Source organism: Cherax quadricarinatus, chromosome 96 (assembly GCF_038502225.1).
Source record: "Cherax quadricarinatus isolate ZL_2023a chromosome 96, ASM3850222v1, whole genome shotgun sequence".
Lineage (NCBI taxonomy): Eukaryota > Metazoa > Arthropoda > Malacostraca > Decapoda > Parastacidae > Cherax > Cherax quadricarinatus.
In genome coordinates this window covers 4,856,501-4,881,500 of record NC_091387.1, presented here as the reverse complement: position 1 = coordinate 4,881,500, position 25,000 = coordinate 4,856,501, and positions in this window count along the sequence as shown.

Below are 25,000 nucleotides of genomic sequence, written 5' to 3'. Positions count from 1 at the left end.
ATTGATTAAATAATTTGGCTTGAATAATCATTACTACCCATTTTGGCATGGAACTGAATAATGGTGAACACATTTTTGGCAAGTTTATGGTGATACCAGGTCCTAATACACCAATTAGGTTCCTCACAGTTGAACATCCCTGTTTTGTGATGCTACGTTTGTTTATGACTAATGATTCTCAGTTAAGCTGAGGTCAGGAGAGTCTCCAGGTTGTCGCAATTTTCCTGGATGTGTGGCATGTGAACGAAGCTTCTGGCATGGAAGAGATGCTGCTGGAATGGAAGAGATGCTGCTGGCATGGAAAAGATCCTCCATCAATCTCTATTAACAATGGGAAGCAGATAAGTTGCCAGGATTGCCTTGTATTTGTCAATGTTCATCGTTCCCTCAATAATAACAAGCCGTCCAGAGCTTTTACCAGGGTCAGTACCACGAAAATATCTTAGGTGGGTGTTGTGGAGGTTCACTACCACTGATTGGTACCCATGTACCTCACTACACAAATACACACACACATACACACACACATACACACACAAACACACACACACACACACACACACACACACACACACACACACACACACACACACACACACACACACACACACACACACACACACACACACATTTACACAAAAACTCCACCAATCACGAGACCACTATCAGGCAACATCATGGCCATAATGACCCATGGGCCACTTCTCCCTGGCCATGATGGCCCTGGACCATTTTTTTCAGGGTAACTGGTTGATTGTATGTCAGCCCCAGACCAGCCAGACCAAACTTGTATTTCTTGGTATATCAAACTGGTCTATTGTCCAGTGGTCTATTGTCCGGTCGTCTATTGTTCAGTGGTCTATTGTCCAGTGGTCTATTGTTCAGTGGTCTATTGTCCGGTGGTCTATTGTCCAGTGGTCTATTGTCCGGTGGTCTATTGTCCAGTGGTCTATTGTCCGGTGGTCTATTGTTCAGTGGTCTATTGTCCAGTGGTCTATTGTCCGGTGGTCTATTGTCCGGTGGTCTATTGTTCAGTGGTCTATTGTCCAGTGGTCTATTGTCCCGTGATCTATTGTCCAGTGGTCTATTGTCCGGTGGTCCATTGTCCAGTGGTCTATTGTCCAGTGGTCTATTGTCCAATGGTCTATTGTCCAGTGGTCTATTGTCCAGTGGTCTATTGTCCAGTGGTCTATTGTCCAATGGTCTATTGTCCAGTGGTCTATTGTCCAGTGGTCTATTGTCCAGTGGTCTATTGTCCAGTGATCTATTGTCCGGTGGTTTATTGTCCGGTGGTCTATTGTCCAGTAGTCTATTGTCCAGTGGTCTATTGTCCAGTGGTCTATTGTCCAGTGGTCTATTGTCCAGTGGTCTATTGTCCAGTGGTCTATTGTTCAGTGGTCTATTGTCCAGTGATGTATTGTCTGGTGGTCTGTTGTCCAGTGATCTATTGTCCAGTGGTCTATTGTCCAGTGGTCTATTGTCCAGTGGTCTATTGTCCAGTGGTCTACTGTCCAATGGTCTATTGCTCGGTGGTCTGTTGTTCAATGGTCTACTGTCTAGTGGTCTATTATCCAGTCGTCTATTGTCCAGTCGTATATTGTCCAGTCATCTATTGTCCAGTCGTCTATTGTCCAGTCGTCTATTGTCCAGTCGTCTATTGTCCAGGTCTACTGTTCAGTGATTTAATGTCTAGTAGTCTATTTTCACGTCTATCTTTCCTCAGGATGTGATATCTGGATGGGAAGATGACATGTGTTATCATCTCTGTGAAGTTTGGTTTCTGTGAGTGCTATGATGTCTGGTGATGTTTCTATGATTCTTTCATGCCACTCCTCACGTTTATTATTGTGTTGGTGTACAAAATCTTCGGCTTTACCAGAATTTTGTTGTGGGAGGGCATGTTGTGGCTGGAGGTGCGGGAGACCTGGCAGGATACTATGGGAGGCTGGGAAGATGGAGTTTGTGGTGGGGGTGTGGCCATGGGTGCAGAGTGTGGGTTGTTGTGGGTTAATTTAGTTGTGGTGGGGTTGTCATGGTTGAGGGTGTTGTGGGGTGGTTGTTAGGGAAGTCGTATTTGATGGTCCTCCTGAATCTGGGCTGCTTTGCTCCTCACTTCTCTGCATAATAATAATAATAATAATAATAATAATAATAATAATAATAATAATAATAATATCTTTATTTGCTACAAGGGCATGTACATGGTATCAGGTTTAGATGACATCAATGACATACTACTGTACAGCAAGCCCTTGTTATGCTGAGCATTTTGGGCAAATTAGGCCAGTTTTGTCCCAGGATGCAACCCACACCAGTTGACTAATACCCAGGTACCCATTTTAAACTGATGGGTGAACAGAGAGAGCAGGTGTCTTATGGAAACATGTCCCTAATGTTTTCCAATCATACCGGAGGAGATTCGAACTCTGGATCTCAGTGTGTGAGCTGAGTGCACTAGCGATGGAGCTACGGGACACCCTCTCAATTTCTGTCATTCTTCTCGAGTTCTGTCGAGGTCAAGGTACACTCGCCTGTACTATGATAAGTCTCTTTCTTAGTTGCAGTTTCCACCGAATGATCCTGTTTCACATTATTTAAACGAGAAGATCAATTTGATTGGATATTTTTTCCCTTGTGTACTCCCATATTCTGTGCAAATTTGTCAGCTGGGTCATGACTTCCTCCACTGTCTTTCATATTTCAGGAGCAAACATTGACCTCTCTTCGTGTGTTGTGTGTGTGTATTCACCTAATTGTGATTCCAGGGGTCGATTCATAGCTCCTGGCCCCGCCTCTTCACTGGTCACTGTGTGTTGTGTGTGTGTGTGTGTGTGTGTGTGTTGTGTGTGCGTGTGTATGTGCGTGTGTGTACATTTAACAAACGCCAACATGGACCAGTATTTGCATAATGCAAGTGAATGAGATAATTAAAGAAAGTGACGATCAAGAAGAAATTAGATCCACTTTCCAGGGAATTAAAGCTCCCTCTCTCTCTCTCTCTCTCTCTCTCTCTCTCTCTCTCTCTCTCTCTCTCTCTCTCTCTCTCTCTCTCTCTCTCTCTCTCTCTCGCTCTCAATTCAATCTTAATGTTACCACAGATGAGATGGGAGTTACCAGGGGGGAGGGGAGAGCGAGAAGGAAGCGATCCCTTAATTCGCTCTGTGGGTGACCGTGGGCGTGCCTCCCACACCTGTGGGTTACCGTGGCGTGCCTCCTACACCTGTGGATGACCGTGGGCGTGCCTCCCACACCTGCGGATGACCGTGGGTGTGTCTCCCACACCTGTGGGTGACTGTGGGCATGCCTCCCACACCTGTGGATTACCGCAGGCGTGCCTCCCTCACTTGTGAACTACCGTTGGCGTGCCTCCTACACCTGTGGATGACCGTGGGTGTGTCTCCCACACCTGTGGGTGACTGTGGGCATGCCTCCCACACCTGTGGATTACCGCAGGCGTGCCTCCCTCACTTGTGAACTACCGTTGGCGTGCCTCATACACCTGTGGATGACCGTGGGCGTGCCTCCATCTCTGTGGGTGTCCGTGGGTGTGCCTCCATCTCTGTGGGTGACCATGGGCGTGCCTCCCACACCTGTGGATGACCGTAGACGTACCTCCCATACCTGAGGATTACCGTGGGCGTGCCTCTCATACCTGTAGGTGGTAGTTCTGCTGTGGTGGGGGAAGAGGGGAGGGGGTGGGGGCTCTGTAGAAGTGCGGGAGGAGGTGGTAGTTGCTCTGTTGGGGTAGGGGATGAAGGAAGGATGAGAGGATGTTCTGTTGGGTGACGGATGAGGGAAAGGGGATGGGGGTTCCGTTGTGGTGGGGTACGTAGATAGGAGGGGTTTGGGGTTCAGTTGGAAAGTACCGTTGCTGTGCCTTCTGTTGGGGTAGTAGGTGGTGGGAATTAGGGGAGGGGGCACGGGAGGGGGTGTGGGAGAGAGAGAGAGAGAAAGGTGATTTAAGTAACTAAGTTAGGGCTAAGGACTTGGAAGATCTACCCCCACCCACCATACCCCACATTCCCTCTCCCCTCTTGTCCCCCTAACTTGATTCTGACCTCTTAAATGCTGACCTTTAACTGACCAAACTGTTACCCCCTCCCCCCTCCCATCCCCTTCCCATCCCCTTCCCATCCACTTCCCATCCCCTTCCCATCCCCTTCCCATCCCCTTCCCATCCCCTTCCCATCCCCTTCCCATCCCCTTCCCATCCCCTTCCCATCCCCTTCCCATCCCCTTCCCATCCCCCACCACTGTTCCCCTAACTCCCCTTCTCCTATTCCTTTCCCTTTCTTCCTTCCCCTCCCTCCACCATCCTTTCTTTCCCCTCTTTTCCCCTACCCCTCCTTCCCCCTAACCCTTCCTCTCTCCAGTCTCTCTCCTATCTTCCTCCATCTATTACCTTTCCCTCCTATACTTCAACCATTCCTTCCTTCTTCCTCCCTATCATCCCCTACCTCTCTCATGCATGCAGGGCAAAGCTCCTGATCATGGGTGACTTTAACCACAAGGAGATCGATTGGGAGAACTTGGAGCCACATGGGGGCCAAGATATATGGAGGGCTAAGATGATGGAGGTGGTACTGGAAAACTTCATGTTCCAACATGTAAGGGACACTACAAGAGAGAGAGGAGAGGATGAACCAGCGAGACTGGACTTAGCATTCACCTTGAGTAGTGCAGATATTGAGGACATCACATATGAAAGACCCCTTGGGGCCAGCGATCATGTGGGTTTTAAGCTTCGAATACACAGTAGAGCTACAAGTGGAGGGGGAGCAGGAAAGCCAGGACGAATGAAGCCAAACTACAAGAAAGGGGACTACACGGGAATAAGGAACTTCCTGAACGGGGTTCAGTGGGACAGAGTACTGGCAGGGAAGCCAGTGAGTGAGATGATGGAGCATGTAGCAACAATGTGCAAGGAGGCTGAGGAGAGGTTTGTACCCAAGGGTAACAGGAATAATGAAAAATCCAGGATGAGCCCATGGTTCACCCAAAGGTGCTGGGAGGCAAAAACCAAGTGTGCTAGGAAATGGAAGAAATATAGAAGGCAAAGGACCAAGGAAAATAAGGAGAGCAGTCGAAGAGCCAGAAACGAATATGCACAGATAAGACGGGAGGCCCAGCGACAATATGAAAACGACGTAGCAGCGAAAGCCAAATCTGACCCGAAACTGTTATACTCCCACATCAGGAGGAAAACAACAGTCAAGGACCAGGTAATTAGGCTAAGGAAGGAAGGAGGAGAGACAGCAAGAAATGACCGTGAAGTATGTGAGGAACTCAACAAGAGATTCAAAGAAGTGTTCACAGAGGAGACAGAAGTGGCTCCAGAAAGACGGAGAGGTGGGGTACACCACCAAGTGCTGGACACAGTGCACACCACCGAGGAAGAAGTGAAGAAGCTTCTGAGTGAGTTAGATACCTCAAAGGCAATGGGGCCAGATAACATCTCTCCATGGGTCCTGAAAGAGGGAGCAGAGGCGCTATGTGTACCCCTAACAACAATATTCAATACATTTATCGAAACAGGGAGATTGCCTGAGGCATGGAAGACAGCAAATGTAGTCCCAATCTTTAAAAAAGGAGACAGACATGAAGCACTAAACTACAGACCAGTGTCACTGACATGCACAGTATGGAAAGTCATGGAGAAGATTGTCAGGAGAAGAATGGTGGAACACCTAGAAAGGAACGATCTCATCAACAGCAGCCAACATGGTTTCAGGGACGGGAAATCCTGTGTCACAAACCTACTGGAGTTCTATGACATGGTGACAGCAGTAAGACAAGAGAGCGAGGGGTGGGTGGATTGCATTTTCTTGGACTGCAAGAAGGCGTTTGACACAGTTCCACACAAGAGATTAGTGACAAAACTGGAGGACCAAGCAGGGATAACAGGGAAGGCACTACAATGGATCAGGGAATACTTGTCAGGAAGACAGCAGCGAGTCATGGTACGTGGCGAGGTGTTAGAGTAGGCACCTGTGACCAGCGGGGTCCCACAGGGGTCAGTCCTAGGACCAGTGCTGTTTCTGGTATTTGTGAACGACATGACGGAAGGAGTAGACTCCGAAGTGTCCCTGTTTGCAGATGACGTGAAGTTGATGAGAAGAATTCATTCGATTGAAGACCAGGCAGAACTACAAAGGAATCTGGACAGGCTGCAGACCTGGTCCAGCAATTGGGTCCTGGAGTTCAATCCCACCAAGTGCAAAGTCATGAAGATTGGGGAATGGCAAAGAAGACCGCAGACGGAGTACAGTCTATGGGGCCAGAGACTACAAACCTCACTCAAGGAAAAAGATCTTGGGGTGAGTACATCTCCTGAGGCACATCTCCTGAAGCGCACATCAACCAAACAACTGCTGCAGCATATGGCCGCCTAGCAAACCTCAGAACAGCATTCCGACATCTTAATAAGGAATCGTTCAGGACCCTGTACACCGTGTACGTTAGGCCCATATTGGAGTATGCGGCACCAGTTTGGAACCCACACCTAGCCAAGCAAGTAAAGAAACTAGAGAAAGTGCAAAGGTTTGCAACAAGACTAGTTCCAGAGCTAAGAGGTATCTCCTACGAGGAGAGGTTAAGGGAAATCAACCTGACGATACTGGAGGACAGGAGAGATAGGGGGGACATGATAACGACATACAAAATATTGAGAGGAATTAACAAGGTGGACAAAGACAGGATGTTCCAGAGATGGGACACAGCAACAAGGGAACACAGTTGGAAGTTGAAGACACAGATGAATCACAGGGATGTTAGGAAGTATTTCTTCAGCCACATAGTCAGGGAGTGGAATAGTTTGGGAAGCGATGTAGTGGAGGCAGGATCCATACATAGCTTTAAGCAGAGGTATGATAAAGATCACGGTTCATGGAGAGTGACCTAGTAGCGACCAGTGAAGAGGCGGGGCCAGGAGCTCGGACTCGACCCCCGCAACCTCAACTAGGTGAGTACACACACACACACACACACACACACACACACACACACAAACGAAAGGAGAAATGGGAGGAAATGAAAAAGGAGAGCAGAATAACCCAGGATCAAATGGAAGGACAAGCGCACCCCCCAGAAACACCTGCAGAAGGACTCCAGCCACGACACCCCCAAGGCAACTGAACAATCCAAACCAACCATCACACACCGATCCCTCTGTTTCCACCCCCCGCACCACAGTTACAGTATTAGAACAGAAGTTGAAGGTTTGGTACACAAATCCAGATGGATTAACGAATAAACATGAGGAATGGCAGGAAAGAATCAATGAGAAGTCCCCAGACATCATAGCAGTTACAGAAACAAAACTCATGGAGACAATAACAGATGCAATCTTCCCACCAGGATAACAGATCATGAGGAAAGATAGAAGGGGCAGGGGGGGAGGTGTGGTTGCTCTGCTCGTAAAAACAGATGGAAATTCGAGAAAATGGAAGGAATAGATGAGACGGGAGAAAGAGACTACATAGCAGGTACACTTCAGTCTGGGGAACACAAAGTGGTCATTGTAGTGATGTATAATCCACCACAGAACTGCAGGAGGCCAAGAGAGGAATATGAAGAGAGCAACAGAGCAATGGTGGACACACTTGCTGAGGTGGCAAGAAGAGCTCACTCCAGCAGAGCAAAGTTGCTGGTTATGGGGGATTTCAACCACAGGGAGATTGACTGGGAAAACCTGGAGCCACATGGGGGTCCCGAAACATGGAGAGCCAGGATGTTGGACGTGGTGCTGGAAAACCTCATGCACCAACATGTTAAGGACACTACCAGAGTGAGAGGGGAGGATGAACCAGCAAGATTGGACCTTGTGTTCACCCTAGGCAGCTCAGATATTGAGGACATCAAGTATGAGAGTCCCCTAGGAGCTAGCGACCACGTGGTTCTGTGCTTTGAATACATAGTAGAGCTGCAAGTGGAGAGAATAACAGGAGTTGAATGGGAAAAGCCTGACTATAAAAGAGGGGACTACATAGGGTTGAAGAACTTCCTGCGGGAGGTTCAGTGGGACAGAGAACTGGCAGGAAAGCCAGTAAATGAAATGATGGAATATGTAACAACAAAATGCAAGGAGGCAGTGGAAAGGTTTATTCCCAAGGGCAACAGTAACAACGGGAAGACCAGAACGAGCCCCTGGTTTACCCGACGGTGTAAGGAGGCAAAAACAAAGTGCAATAGAGAATGGAAAAAGTACAGAAGGCAGAGAACACACGAAAATAGGGAGATCAGTCGCAGAGCCAGGAATGAGTACGCACAGGTAAGGAGGGAGGCCCAGCGACAGTATGAAAATGACATAGCATCGAGAATCAAGACTGACCCGAAACTGTTGTATAGCCACATCAGGAGGAAGACAACAGTCAAAGACCAGGTGATCAGATTAAGGACAGAAGGTGGAGAACTCACAAGAAATGATCAGGAGGTATGTGAGGAGCTGAACAGGAGATTTAAGGAAGTTTTTACAGTAGAGACAGGAAGGGCTGTGGGAAGACAGCACAGAAGGGAACATCAAGAGGGAACATACCAACAAGTGTTGGATGACATACGAACAACTGAGGAGGAGGTGAAGAAGCTCTTAAGTGTCCTTGACACCTCAAAGGCGATGGGACCGGACAACATCTCCCCATGGGTCCTTAGAGAAGGAGCAGAGATGCTGTGCGTGCCTCTAACCACAATCTTCAACACATCCCTTGAAACTGGGCAACTACCTGAGAAATGGAAGACAGCTAATGTAGTCCCCATATTTAAGAAAGGAAACAGAAACGAGGCACTAAACTACAGACCTGTGTCTCTGACATGTATTGTGTGCAAAGTCATGGAGAAGATTATCAGGAGGAGAGTGGTCGAACACCTGGAAAGGAACAAGATTATAAATGAAAACCAGCATGGGTTCATGGAAGGCAAATCTTGTATCACAAACCTCCTGGAGTTTTATGACAAGGTAACAGAAGTAAGACACGAGACAGAGGGGTGTGTAGATTGCGTTTTCCTAGACTGCAGGAAGGCCTTTGACACAGTTCCCCACAAGAGATTAGTGCAGAAGCTGGAGGATCAGGCGCACGTAAAAGGGAGGGCACTGCAATGGATCAGGGAATACCTGACAGGGAGGCAGCAACGAGTCATGGTACGTGAAGAGGTATCACAGTGGGCGCCTGTGACGAGCGGGGTCCCACAGGGGTCAGTTCTAGGACCAGTGCTATTTTTGATATATGCGAACGACATGATGGAAGGAATAGACTCTGAAGTGTCCCTATTCGCAGATGATGTGAAGTTGATGAGAAGAATTAAATCGGATGAGGATGAGGCAGGACTGCAAAGAGACCTGGACAGGTTGGACATGTGGTCCAGAAACTGGCTTCTCGAATTCAATCCTGCCAAATGCAAAGTCATGAAGATTGGGGAGGGGCAAAGAAGACAGCAGACAGAGTATAGGCTAGGTGGACAAAGACTACAGACCTCACTCAGGGAGAAAGACCTCGGGGAGACCATAACACCGAGCACGTCACCGGAGGCACACATCAACCAAATAACTGCTGTAGCATACGGGCGCCTGGCAAACCTGAGAATAGCTTTCCGATACCTTAATAAGGAATCGTTCAAGACACTGTACACTGTGTATGTTAGGCCCATACTGGAGTATGCAGCACCAGTCTGGAACCCACACCTGGTTAAGCACGTCAAGAAATTAGAGAAAGTACAAAGGATTGCAACAAGGCTAGTCCCAAAGCTCAGGGGAATGTCGTACGAGGAAAGGTTGAGGGAAATCGGACTGACGACACTGGAGGACAGAAGGGTCAGGGGAGACATGATAACGACATACAAGATACTGCGGGGAATAGACAAGGTGGACAGAGATAGGATGTTCCAGAGAGGGGACACAGAAACAAGGGGTCACAACTGGAAGCTGAAGACTCAGACGAGTCACAGGGACGTTAGGAAGTATTTCTTCAGTCATAGAGTCGTCAGGAAGTGGAATAGCCTAGCAAGTGAAGTAGTGGAGGCAGGAACCATACATAGTTTTAAGAAGAGTTATGATAAAGCTCAGGAAGCAGAGAGAGAGAGAGGACATAGTAGCAATCAGTGAAGAGGCGGGGCCAGGAGCTGAGTCTCAATCCCTGCAACGACAATTAGGTGAGTATAATTAGGTGAGTACACACACACACACACACACACACACACACACACACACACACACACACACACACACACACACACACACACACACACACACACACACACACACACACACACACACACACACACACACACACACACACACACACACACACACACACACACACACACACACACACACACACACACACACACACATACATACACACACACACACACACACACACACACACACACACACACACACACACACACATACACACACACACACACACACACACACACACACACACACACACACACACACACACACACACACACACACACACACACACACACACACACACACACACACACACACACACACACACACACACACAACACACACAACACACACACACACACACACACACACACACACACACACACACACACATAATTTTAAAGGATAACTGAGTAAAAATTTATAGATTAAATCTTTTGTTAAATGTTTAATTTTCCTGTTAAAAAAATGAAATATTTAACAATTTTACGCATCAGTAAAAGAGAGGTAGTTTATGGTAGTTTATGGTAGTTTATGGTAGTTTATTGTTGTTTATGAGTGTTTATGGTAGTTTATGGTAGTTTATGGTAGTTTATAGTGGTTTATGGTTGTTTATGGTAGTTTATGGTAGTTTATGGTAGTTTATGGTAGTTTATGGTAGTTTATGGCAGTTTATGGTAGTTTATGGTAGTTTATGGTAGTTTATGGTAATTTTTGGTAGTTTATGGTAGTTTATGGTAGTATATGGTAGTTTAGGGTAGTTTATGGTAGTTTATGGCAGTTTATGGCAGTTTATGGTAGTTTATGGTAGTTTATGGTAGTTTTTGGTAGTTTATGGTAATTTATGGCAATTTATGGTAGTTTATGGTAGTTTATGGTAGTTTATGGTAGTTTATGGCAGTTTATGGTAGTTTATGGTAGTTTATGGTAGTTTATGGTAGTTTATGGTAGTTTATGGTAGTATATGGTAGTTTATGGTAGTTTATGGTAGTTTTTGGTAGTTTATGGTAGTTTATTCTAGTTTATTCTAGTTTACTCTAGTTTATGGTAGTTTATAGTAGTTTATGGTAGTTTATGGCAATTTATGGTAGTTTATGGTAGTTTATGGCAGTTTATGGTAGTTTATGGTAGTTTATGGTAGTTTATGGCAGTTTATGGTAGTTTATGGTAGTTTATGGCAGTTTATAGTGGTTTATGGTTGTTTATAAGTGTTTATGGTTGTTTATGGTAGTTTATGGTAGTTTATGGTAGTTTGTGGTAGTTTATGGTTGTTTATGGTAGTTTATGGCAGTTTATGGTAGTTTGTGGTAGTTTATGGTTGTTTATGGTAGTTTATGGCAGTTTATGGTAGTTTGTGGTAGTTTATGGTTGTTTATGGTAGTTTATGGCAGTTTATGGTAGTTTGTGGTAGTTTATGGTTGTTTATGGTAGTTTATGGTAGTTTATGGTAGTTTGTGGTAGTTTATGGTTGTTTATGGTAGTTTATGGCAGTTTATGGTAGTTTATGGTAGTTTATGGTAGTTTATGATTGTTTATGGTAGTTTATGGTAGTTTATGGTAGTTTGTGCTTGGTTATGGTAGTTTATGGTAGTTTATGGTAGTTTGTGGTAGTTTATGGTTGTTTATGGTAGTTTATGGCAGTTTATGGTAGTTTATGGTAGTTTATGGTTGTTTATGATTGTTTATGGTAGTTTATGGTAGTTTATGGTAGTTTGTGCTTGGTTATGGTAGTTTATGGTAGTTTATGGTAGTTTATGGTTGTTTATGGTAGTTTATGGTAGTTTATGGTTGTTTATGGTAGTTATGGTTGTTTATGGTAGTTTATGGTAGCTTATGGTTGTTTATGGCAGTTTATAGTAGTTTGTGGTAGTTTATGGTAGTTTGTGCTTGGTTATGGTAGTTTATGGTAGTTTATTGTAGTTTACGGTAGTTTATGGTTGCTTATGGTAGTTTATGGTTGCTTATGGTAGTTTATGGTAGTTTATGGTAGTTTATGGTAGTTTATGGTAGTTTATGGTAGTTTATGGTAGCTTATGGTAGTTTATGGTAGCTTATGGTTGTTTATGGCAGTTTATGGTAGTTTATGGTTGTTTATGGTAGTTTATGGTAGTTTATGGTAGCTTATGGTAGTTTATGGTAGTTTATGGTTGTTTATGCTTGTTTATGGTAGTTTATGGTAGTTTATGGTTGTTTATAATAGTTTATGGTAGTTTATGTTTAATTATGGTAGTTTATGGTAGTTTTTGGTTGTTTGTTGTTGTTTATGGTAGTTTATGGTAGTTTATGGTTGTTTATGGTAGTTTATGGTAGTTTATGGTAGTTTATGGTAGTTTATGGTAGTTTATGGTAGTTTATGGTAGTTTATGGTAGTTTATGGTAGTTTATGGTAGTTTATGGTAGTTTATGGTTGTTTATGGTAGTTTATGGTAGTTTATGGTAGTTTATGGTTGTTTATGGTAGTTTATGGTAGTTTATGGTAGTTTATGGTAGTTTATGGTTGTTTATGGTAGTTTATGGTTGTTTATGGTAGTTTATGGTAGTTTATGGTAATTTATGGTAGTTTATGGTTGTTTATGGTAGTTTATGGTAGTTTATGGTAATTTATGGTAGTTTATGGTTGTTTATGGTAGTTTATGGTAGTTTATGGTAATTTATGGTAGTTTATGGTTGTTTATGGTAGTTTATGGTAGTTTATGGTAGTTTATGGTAGCTTATGGTAGTTTATGGTAGTGCACTATGGTTGTCATGGGTGTCCAACCAGTATGTTAGATAATATCTCTCGGTCCTCAGAGCGGCATAAGAGAAGTGGAAGTATCCTGAGCAAATTTCACCCAGAGGAACGTTTCGCCCAGCAGAATGTTTCGCCAGCAGGACGTTTCACGAAGAAGAACGTTTCACCCAGTATATCGTTTCGCTCAGCAGAACCTTTCGCCCAGCAGAACGTTTCACCCAGCAGAACGTTTTGCCCAGCAGAACGTTTCACCCAGCAGATCGTTTTACCCAGCAAAACGTTTTTGCACAACAGAACGTTTCGCCCAGCAGAACGTTTCACCCAGCACAACGTTTTGCCCAGCAGAACGCTTCATGCAGCACAACGTTTTGCCCAGCAGAACGTTTCGCCCAGCAGAACGTTTCACCCAGCACAACGTTTTGCCCAGCAGAACGCTTCATGCAGCACAACGTTTTGCCCAGCTGAACGTTTCGTCCAGCAGAATGTTTCACCCAGAGGAACGTTTCACCCAGAAAAACGTTTCACCCAGAGGAACGTTTCACCCAGAGGAACGTTTCACCCAGAGGAACGTTTCACCCAGAGGAACGTTTCACCCAAAGAAACGTTTCACCCAGAGGAACGTTTCACCCAGAGGAACGTTTCACCCAGAGGAACGTTTCACCCAGATAAACGTTTCACCCAGAGGAACGTTTCTCCCAGAGGAACGTTTCTCCCAGAAAAACGTTTCACCCAGAAAAACGTTTCACCCAGAGGAACGTTTCACCCAGAGGAACGTTTCTCCCAGAGGAACGTTTCTCCCAGAAAAACGTTTCACCCAGAAAAACGTTTCACCCAGAGGAACGTTTCACCCAGAGGAACGTTTCTCCCAGAGGAACGTTTCTCCCAGAAAAACGTTTCACCCAGAAAAACGTTTCACCCAGAGGAACGTTTCACCCAGAGGAACGTTTCTCCCAGAGGAACGTTTCTCCCAGAAAAACGTTTCACCCAGAAAAACGTTTCACCCAGAGGAACGTTTCACCCAAAGAAACGTTTCACCCAGAGGAACGTTTCTCCCAGAGGAACGTTTCTCCCAGAAAAACGTTTCACCCAGAAAAACGTTTCACCCAGAGGAACGTTTCACCCAGAGGAACGTTTCTCCCAGAGGAACGTTTCTCCCAGAAAAACGTTTCACCCAGAAAAACGTTTCACCCAGAGGAACGTTTCACCCAGAGGAACGTTTCTCCCAGAGGAACGTTTCTCCCAGAAAAACGTTTCACCCAGGGGAACGTTTCACCCAGAAAAACGTTTCACCCAGGGGAACGTTTCACCCAGAAAAACGTTTCTCCCAGAAAAACGTTTCACCCAGAAAAACGTTTCACCCAGGGGAACGTTTCACCCAGAAAAACGTTTCTCCCAGAGGAACGTTTCACCCAGAAAAACGTTTCACCCAGAAAAACGTTTCACCCAGAAAAACGTTTCACCCAGAAAAACGTTTCACCCAGAAAAACGTTTCACCCAGAGGAACGTTTCACCCAGAAAAACGTTTCTCCCAGAAAAACGTTTCACCCAGAAAAACGTTTCTCCCAGAGGAACGTTTCACCCAGAAAAACGTTTCTCCCAGAGGAACGTTTCTCCCAGAGGAACGTTTCACCCAGAAAAACGTTTCTCCCAGAGGAACGTTTCACCCAGAAAAACGTTTCTCCCAGAGGAACGTTTCACCCAGAAAAACGTTTCTCCCAGAGGAACGTTTCTCCCAGAGGAACGTTTCTCCCAGAGGAACGTTTCTCCCAGAGGAACGTTTCTCCCAGAGGAACGTTTCTCCCAGAGGAACGTTTCACCCAGAGGAACGTTCTCCTGGTCACATAAATTAAGTTATGGCCAGGTTGGGCCATACTGTGGCCACTATGGCCCACAGGATCGCTCTAGAGGCCATAACAATTGGTTTTATGGTCCTAATAACGCCCTTATGGACATAGAGTTATTCTTAGGCTCAATATAAGGCTCTTGATTCGAGGAGTTGGGGGTACTTTGTCACGGCACCTCCCCATCACCCCAGCTCCTCCCAGCACCTCCCCAGCACTACCCCAGCACCTCCCCAGCACTACCCCAGCACCTCCCCAGCACTACCCCAGCACCTCCCCATCACCCCAGCTCCTCCCAGCACCTCCCCAGCACTACCCCAGCACCTCCCCAGCACTACCCCAGCACCTCCCCATCACCCCAGCTCCTCCCAGCACCTCCCCAGCACTACCCCAGCACCTCCCCAGCACTACCCCAGCACCTCCCCAGCACTACCCCAGCACCTCTCCAGCACTACCCCAGCACCTCCCCATCACCTCAGCTCTTTCCAGCACCTCCACAGCACTACCCCAGCACCTCCCCATCACCCCAGCTCCTCCCAGCACCTCCCCAGCACTACCCCAGCACCTCCCCAGCACTACCCCAGCACCTCCCCATCACCTCAGCTCTTTCCAGCACCTCCACAGCACTACCCCAGCACCTCCCCATCACCCCAGCTCCTCCCAGCACCTCCCCAGCACTTCCTCAGCACCTCCCCAGCACTACCCCAGCACCTCCCCATCACCTCAGCTCTTTCCAGCACCTCCCCAGCACTACCCCAGCACCTCCCCATCACCCCAGCTCCTCCCAGCACCTCCCCAGCACTTCCTCAGCACCTCCCCAGCACTACCCCAGCACCTCCCCATCACCTCAGCTCTTTCCAGCACCTCCCCAGCACTACCCCAGCACCTCCCCATCACCCCAGCTCCTCCCAGCACCTCCCCAGCACTTCCTCAGCACCTCCCCAGCACTACCCCAGCACCTCCCCATCACCTCAGCTCTTTCCATCACCTCCCCAGCACTACCCCAGCACCTCCCCCTCACCCCAGCTCCTCCCAGCACCTCCCCAGCACTTCCTCAGCACCTCCCCAGCACTACCCAAGCACCTCCCCATCACCCCAGCTCTTTCCAGCACCTCCCCAGCAATACCACAGCACCTTCTCATCACCCCAGCTCCTCTCAGCACCTCCCCAGCACTACCCCATGCACCTCCCCATCACCCCCAGCTCTTTCCAGCACCTCCCCAGCACTACCACAGCACCTTCTCATCACCCCAGCTCCTCTCAGCACCTCCCCAGCACTACCCCAGCACCTACCCATCACCTCAGCTCCTTGAGCCACCTCCCCAGCACTACCCCAACACCTCCCCATTACCCCACCTCCTCCCTCAGCACCCCCCCAGCACCTCCCCAGCCTTACTCCAGCTTCATACCTGGATCTTGTAATTTGAATTGTATAGAATATCGATAGTGGTGAGGTGGAGCCTGTGAGGCAGGGTTGTGAGGTACTAGTGAGGCAGGGTTGTGAGGTACTAGTGAGGCAGGGTTGTGAGGTACTAGTGAGGCAGGGTTGTGAGGTGCTAGTGAGGCAGGGTTGTGAGGTACTAGTGAGGCAGGGTTGTAAGGTACTAGTGAGGCAGGGATGTGAATTACTAGTGAGGCAGGGTTGTGAGGTGCTAGTGAGGCAAGGTTGTGAGGTACTAGTGAGGCAGGGTTGTGAGGTACTAGTGAGGCAGGGTTGTGAGGTACTAGTTCTGGCAGGGTTGTGAGGTACTAGTGAGGCAGGGTTGTGAGGTACTAGTGAGGCAGGGTTGTGAGGTGCTAGTGAGGCAGGGTTGTGAGGTACTAGTGAGACAAGGTTGTGAGGTACTAGTGAGGCAGGGTTGTGAGGTACTAGTGAGGCAGGGTTGTGAGGTACTAGTGAGGCAGGGTTGTGAGGTACTAGTGAGGCAGGGTTGTGAGGTACTAGTGAGGCAGGGTTGTGAGGTACTAGTGAGGCAGGGTTGTGAGGTACTAGTGAGGCAGGGTTGTGAGGTACTAGTTCTGGCAGGGTTGTGAGGTACTAGTGAGGCAGGGTTGTGGGGTACTAGTGAGGCAGGGTTGTGAGGTACTAGTGAGGCAGGGTTGTGAGGTACTAGTTCTGGCAGGGTTGTGAGGTACTAGTGAAGCAGGGTTGTGAGGTACTAGTTCTGGCAGGGTTGTGAGGTACTAGTGAGGCAGGGTTGTGAGGTACTAGTTCTGGCAGGGTTGTGAGGTACTAGTGAGGCAGGGTTGTGAGGTACTAGTGAGGCAGGGTTGTGAGGTACTAGTGAGGCAGGGTTGTAAGGTACTAGTGAGGCAGGGTTGTGAGGTACTAGTGAGGCAGGGTTGTGAGGTACTAGTGAGGCAGGGTTGTGAGGTACTAGTTCTGGCAGGGTTGTGAGGTACTAGTGAGGCAGGGTTGTGAGGTACTAGTTCTGGCAGGGTTGTGAGGTACTAGTGAGGCAGGGTTGTGAGGTACTAGTTCTGGCAGGGTTGTGAGGTACTAGTGAGGCAGGGTTGTGAGGTACTAGTTCTGGCAGGGTTGTGAGGTACTAGTGAGGCAGGGTTGTGAGGTACTAGTTCTGGCAGGGTTGTGAGGTACTAGTTCTGGCAGGGTTGTGTGCTGACAGGTTTTTATTTCTGACTTTTCTGCCAGAGTGCAAAACGTTTACCTGAGTTCAGTTTAACATATAAGAGAAGATTAACACACACTCATGCACACTCTCCAGTGAAGATACGGGACCAGGAGCTATGACTCGACCCCTGCAACCACAACTAGGATAGTACACACACACTCTGCAGTGAAGATACGGGACCAGGAGCTATGACTCGACCCCTGCAACCACAACTAGGATAGTACCCACACATTCTGCAGTGAAGAGACGGGGACAGGAGCTATGACTTGACCCCTGCAACCACAACTAGGTGAGTACACACACTCTCCAGTGAAGAGACTGGGCTAGGAGCTATGACTCGACCCCTGCAACCACAACTAGGAGAGTACACACACTCTCCAGTGAAGAGACGGGGACAGGAGCTATGACTCGACCCCTGCAACCACATCTAGGAGACTACACACACTCTCCAGTGAAGAGACGGGACCAGGAGCTATGACGCGACCCCTGCAACCACAACTAGGCGAGTACACACACTCTCCAGTGAAGAGACGGGGCCAGGAACTATGACTCGACCCCTGCAACCACAACTAGGCGAGTACACACACTCTCCAGTGAAGAGACGGGGCCAGGAACTATGACTCGACCCCTGCAACCACAACTAGGCGAGTACACACACTCTCCAGCGAAGAGACGGGGCCAGGAGCTATGACTCGACCCCTGCAACCACAACTAGGAGAGTACACACACTCTCCAGTGAAGAGACGGGACCAGGAGCTATGACTCGACCCCTGCAACCACAACTAGGCGAGTACACACACTCTCCAGTGAAGAGACGGGGCCAGGAACTATGACTCGACCCCTGCAACCACAACTAGGCGAGTACACACACTCTCCAGTGAAGAGACGGGGCCAGGAGCTATGACTCGACCCCTGCAACCACAACTAGGAGAGTACACACACTCTCCAGCGAAGAGACGGGGCCAGGAGCTATGAATCGACCCCTGCAACCACAACTATGAGAGTACACACACTCTCCAGCGAAGAGACGGGGCCAGGAGCTATGACTCGACCCCTGCAACCACAACTAGGAGAGTACACACACTCTCCAGTGAAGAGACGGGGCCAGGAGCTATGAATCGACCCCTGCAACCACATCTAGGAGAGTATATACACTCTCCAGTGAAGAGACGGGGACAGGAGCTATGACTCGACCCCTGCAACCACATCTAGGAGAGTACACACACTCTCCAGTGAAGAGACGGGGCCAGGAACTATGACTCGACCCCTGCAACCACAACTAGGAGAGTACACACACTCTCCAGTGAAGAGACGGGGCCAGGAGCTATGACTCAACCCCTGCAACCACATCTAGGAGAGTACACACACTCTCCAGTGAAGACACGGGGCCAGGAACTATGACTCGACCCCTGCAACTACATCTAGGAGAGTACACACACTCTCCAGCGAAGAGACGGGGCCAGGAACTATGACTCGACCCCTGCAACCACAACTAGGAGAGTACACACACTCTCCAGTGAAGAGACGGGGCCAGGAGCTATGACTCGACCCCTGCAACCACATCTAGGAGAGTACACACACACCCTCGTTAGGAAATATAAAACTTAAAGACAACATTAAAATTAAAACAACGTTTAAAACACATCAAAACTCAATTGGAAATTTACGGAAAATTTTGAAATTCGTTAAATAAAGTTTTTAATTAATTTAATAACTTTCTCTCTCTCTCTCTCTCTCTCTCTCTCTCTCTCTCTCTCTCTCTCTCTCTCTCTCTCTCTCTCTCTCTCTCTCTCTCTCTCTTTTACACAGAGTTTGACAAGGTTAGGTTAAGGATCCCTAGCTTTATTGATAAGCTAGGAGCTGTTACCTACATCAGCTCATTTGAAAGCATTTTTATTGTTATGAAACATATAAGTAGGGAACAGGATGAAGTTGGAGCCATCTGTGGGCCAGCTGTGGACCATCTGTGGGCCAGCTGTGGACCATCTGTGGGCCAGCTGTGAGTCATTTGTGGGTCAGCATTTTCATTTGATCAACTGACTTTATCTCATTGACATTATGCTCTGCGAATGTGTTCCATACTTGAGTCATCCTGGGTATGTATGATCTCAGATGAAGTGATGTTCTGGAGAAGAGTACAGCCAGAGTGAAGTTGCTGCTGGCTGCCCGTCTTGTGGCATAAAAGCTTGTTTCACGCTGTCCTCGAAGTGGATCCAAGTGTAGTACTTTGACAATATTGGCCTTGTACATAACAGTAAGGCCACCCACATCCCTCCTGTGTTGAAGGCTCTGCTGAAATGACAGATCTATCCAGGATGGGTCTAGGCGAGAGACGAGACGTCTTCCTCTGTTTTCTACTCTGTCAAGCAGTCGCAGATGAGAGGGGGGGCAGGCAAACCAAGAAAGTGGAGCATACTCAAGGTGTGAGTGTACTTGTGCCTCGTACAGAATCTTATAACCCCTACTATCAAGCAGATGCGAGATACGGCGAAGTGCTGTAAGCTTCCTGGCTGCCTTGTTTGCAAGATTTACAACGTGGTTCTTCATGGTCGGTTTGGAGTCAAATTTCACCCCAAGGATATCAACTTCTTTCCCAGGTGCCAACACCCTTCCATTCATACTCACTACTGTACCAGCATTACCATAATGGTGCCTAGAAACCATCATCATTTGTGTTTTCTCAGGTGCAAATGTTACTTGCCATCTATTTCCCCAAGCTGATATAGCTCTTAGCTGGTGATTGATGTAGCTTAGAGCAGCTGGCATTTCTTCTCTTGGATAAGTGAATGTCAGTGTACAGTCGTCTGCGTATGCATGTGATTCTGGGATGAGATGAAGAAGGTCATTGAAGTAGACATTCCATAACAATGGTCCCAGAACACTTCCTTGTGGAACACTTGCCCCAATAGGATGTCTTGCTGATACCGTTCCATTGAGAACTACCCTTAGAGATCTACCATGAAGGTAATCACTGAGGAGACATAGCGTAGAGCCTGCAATTCCCAGTGCTTGAAGTTTTGCTAAGAGGCCCTGGTGCCACACCCGGTCGAAAGCGCCAGCAATGTCCAGTGCTACCACACAGCTGACTTTGGATTCATCCAGTGACTGGTGCCACTTAGTGGAGAGGTTTAATAACAGATCAGCAGCAGAGTAACCTTTCCTGAAGCCATATTGACGATCACAAAGTAGTGAGTGGTGGTTAAAAAACTCTACCATTTGTCTTGAGATTATTGTCTCAAGGATCTTGCCAGTGATTGACAGGAGTGACACTGGTCTGTAGTTGCTGATTTCTGCTCTGCTCTTCTTTTTGTGAACAGGGACTACATTTGCCTCTTTCCACAGAGAGGGCCATTTACACTGTGCTAGGCAGTGCTGAAAGATGCGAGTTAGAGGTGCTGCTAGCTGGTCTGCACATCTCAGCAATCTTGGGCTCAACTTGTCTGGGCCCACAGCCTTTTCTTGGTCAAGCGATTTAAGAAGGAAGTGCACCTCCTCCTGCCTTATTGCCACCACTGACAGTTTTGACACAGTTCTTGTAGCTAGCCAAGGAGGGCCCCTTGCTGGATCAGGAACTTGCATTTTGGTAGCAAAGTGTTCAGCAAAGAGGTCCGCTTTCTCTTGACTACTAGTAGAGGTGGTCCCATCCTGTCGATTTAGAGGTGGAATGAGTTCATCAGGCAGATAACCTTGTTTGTCTTTGACCAGGGACCACCAGGTTTTGGAGCCTACCCTACCTGATGCTAGCTTTCTTTTTGTGTCCACCTCCCATTTAGCAATGTCCCACTTTTGAACGTCACCCATATGCCTACAGGCTTGCCTGTGCAAGTTCCTGTTATGGGTGGTAGGATGTCTCTTATACCTTCGCCATGCTTTGTACTTAGCAGTAGCAGCCTCTCTACAACGAAAGTCAAACTAAGGCTGATTTGTAGGCTTCGTCACATATTGCCGGTGAGGAATGTGTTTTTGTTGTAGATTAAGGATGTGTCCAGTGAAGGTTTTCACTTGGTTGTCAACATCCCCTTGCAGAAGAGCATTCCAATTGGTGGTGGCGAGCTCATAGCAAAGGGCTGGCCAATTACCTCTTTCCCATAGCCAGGTTGTGCGTGTGGACTCCTCACCTCGTTCTGTTGGGATCTTAAGTGTCGTAAAAACAGCCTTGTGGTCAGATGATCCAACATAGCCGAGGGGTTGACAAGTGACTATACCTTCTGCCAGATCTCTCACTACTGGGTCAAGGGAGGAGCCAGAGATGTGAGTAGGGAAATCAACAAAGTTTCTCATGTCAAATACTGCAAGAAGGTCATCAAAGTCCCTCTGTATAAAGTGTTGACTGAGGTCAACAATTATGACATGTTGACAGCTGTGTTGTAGCAGAAGGGAGTCCACATTTTCCATTAGGAAGTTGATGGGGTCTGCATGTTGCCACTGAGGTCTGTACATTGCACATGCTAGTACAGAGGTACTAGTGTTTTTGCAGAGCTTGAAGAACATCATTTCAAGATGAGTAGGGATGGCAACATCAATGTGCTGGGCATGAACACTTTTAGAGAAGCACACAGCAACACCTCCTCCTTGCCCTTGCCTGTCTCTTCTCATCCATGAGGTGTAGCCAACAATTCTTGCAAAATTTTCTGGAGTCCTGTTGTCCAAAAATGTTTCTACAACAGCTATCATGTCTGGACGTCGAGTGTTCACAAAACTATGTGTGAGCTCTCCAACATTAGTAATGAAACCTCTAATGTTGGCCGACAGGATGCTGATAGACTGGCTCCTCATGATGTGGTCAGCTTGAGGTGGTGGGTGTGTAAGGCATGTAAGGTGCCTGCCCTTGAGAGAGGTAGGGTACGGAGGCAGCTGCAGGGATGTAGGTCTGTGGTCTTGTATAAGGCACAATACCACCTGCTGGGCTGAGATAGGAGCAGCTGAGTGGGTGACGTGTGAGAGTGTTCACTAATTCAGAAATCCTGCTGGTTTGTTCCGAGAACAGGCCTCTAAACAGGTGGTCCTGTCTATCTAGTTCCTTTCTCTTCTGACACTGGTCCTCCTGTTGTCCTTTCTTGTGGCAGTAATTGCACCTGGTATCTTGCAGGCAGTTGTTAGTGGTGTACCCCTTCCGGTGACAGCGAGAGCACTGCCTAGGTGCCTGGGAGGGTGGACTATTATTTGTTGCACCCCTTGTGTTTTGCTGATTTGCCTGCAGGTTCTGCCTCTGGGACTGTGTTGGTGGAAGGTGAGACGGCTGTAGGTGTCTTCCTCCTCCACGTCCTCTTCCACGTCCTCTACCACGCTCCTTAACAATTCTGACAGATGTGTCCCTGCTGTTCATAGTTTTTCGCAGCAAGTGTTCATGTGTAGTGAAAGACCCCCGATTATTAACTGCACCAATCTCTGGTGGAGAAAATCCTGACTCAGTACTTGCCGATAAAGCACTGCTGCCAGATGCTGGAATAATGTCGGCAGGTGTGTTGACAGGTGTAGGATCAGAGATGGTATGTGCACTGTCTAGTGTACTGGCAGGTGCTGAAGCAGAGATGTCAGGTGTAGGAGAATTAACAGATCCAAGGCTTACTTCGTTGCTGGAAAGAGGATCTGTTCCCTCTGTGGTGGTCAGAGGAATTGTTAGGACTCCCGAAGGTAGTGTTTTGAACTCTGTCAATCTGTGCAGCTTAGCGATGACAGAATTCCACCAGTTATTTACCCCTGAGTTAAGCTCAGTGTGGGACTTCCAGTCTTTGTCAACAGTGTCACCGTCAGCTGAGCAGCTGATGTCACTTGATGTAGGCTTGCACTGGCCTTCTACAATAGTGTCACCATCAGCTGAGCAGCTGATGTCACTTGATCTAGGCTTGCACTGGCCTTCTACAACAGTGTCACCATCAGCTGAGCAGCTGATGTCACTTGATGTAGGCTTGCACTGGCCTTCTACAATAGTGTCACCATCAGCTGAGCAGCTGATGTCACTTGATGTAGGCTTGCACTGGCCTTCTACAATAGTGTCACCATCAGCTGAGCAGCTGTTGTCACTTGATGTAAGCTTGCACTGGCCTTCTACAATAGTGTCACCATCAGCTGAGCAGCTGTTGTCACTTGATGTAAGCTTGCACTGGCCTTCTACAATAGTGTCACCACCAGCTGAGCAGCTGTTGTCACTTGATGTAAGCTTGCACTCGCCTTCTACAATAGTGTCACCATCAGCTGAGCAGCTGATGTCACTTGATGTAGGCTTGCACTGGCCTTCTACAGTAGCTTGAAGTTTATCTAATGATTTGAGGAGCTCATGAAGTGCTTCCCTGTGATGGATTATCTTAGCTGCGACTTTGCAACACAGCCCATGAGGGAAGTCTTGATCTTTGGACAAGAGTCCCTCAGGTACTTCTGAACCTCCCTCCTGTAGCTCCAGGTTTGCTTCCACATATACCACAGGAGTATGGATATCCTTCAATTTTCTGAGATTTTCAACCTGACTGCAATAGAATTCTTCTTCTGGAATGCAATCTCTCTCTCTCTCTCTCTCTCTCTCTCTCTCTCTCTCTCTCTCTCTCTCTCTCTCTCTCTCTCTCTCTCTCTCTCTCTCTCTCTCTCTCTCTCTCTATTACCTACTACTACTACTGCTGCTATTGCTACTACTACTACTAGTAGTACTACTACGACTACTACTACTACTACTATTGTTGTTACTGCTGGTACTATACTACTGCTATTAACACTGTTACTACTACTACTACTACTACTACTATTACTACTACTACTATACTACTATTATTAATAGTTATTACTATTATTACTACTACTACTACTATTATTATTATTACTACTACTACTACTATACTACTACTATTAATAGTTATTACTATTACTACTACTACTACCTCTGCTACTACTGCTATTAATACTATTATTACTATTACTACTACTTCACACACTACCACATACATAAATACTATTACATACTACCACATACTTATACCACCACATACTGCAACATACTCCATCATACTGTCACATACTCCAACATATTACTACATACTTTAACATACTACCACATGCCCCAACATACTTCAACGTGTTGGTAGGTAAGACACATAGGCAACAGTTAGGCAACTTTATTCCGAAACTTTTCGCCTACACAGTAGGCTTCTTTAGTCGAATACAGAAAGTAGGCAGGAACAGTAGAGATGTGAAGACGATGTAATCAGTCCATCACCCTTGAAGTCGTAGAATTTGAGGTTGTCAGTCCCTCAGCCTGGAGAAGTTCAGTTCCATAGTCAGGAACTATCTGAAGATCAAGCGACAGTGCGGAGACTTAAATACTGTCAGAAGGAGAGGTGCAGAGTAGTAGTAGTAGTGAGAAGAAGAAGCCTACTGTGTAGGCGAAACGTTTCGGAATAAAGTTGCCTAACTGTTGCCTATGTGTCTTTACCTACCAACCTGTCGGTATTTTACACCATTTTGATGTTCATACTCCAACATACTACCACATACTCCAACATACTACCACATACTCCAACATACTACCACATACTCCAACATACTACCACATACTCCAACATACTACCACATACTCCAACATACTACCACATACTCCAACATACTACAACATACTACCACA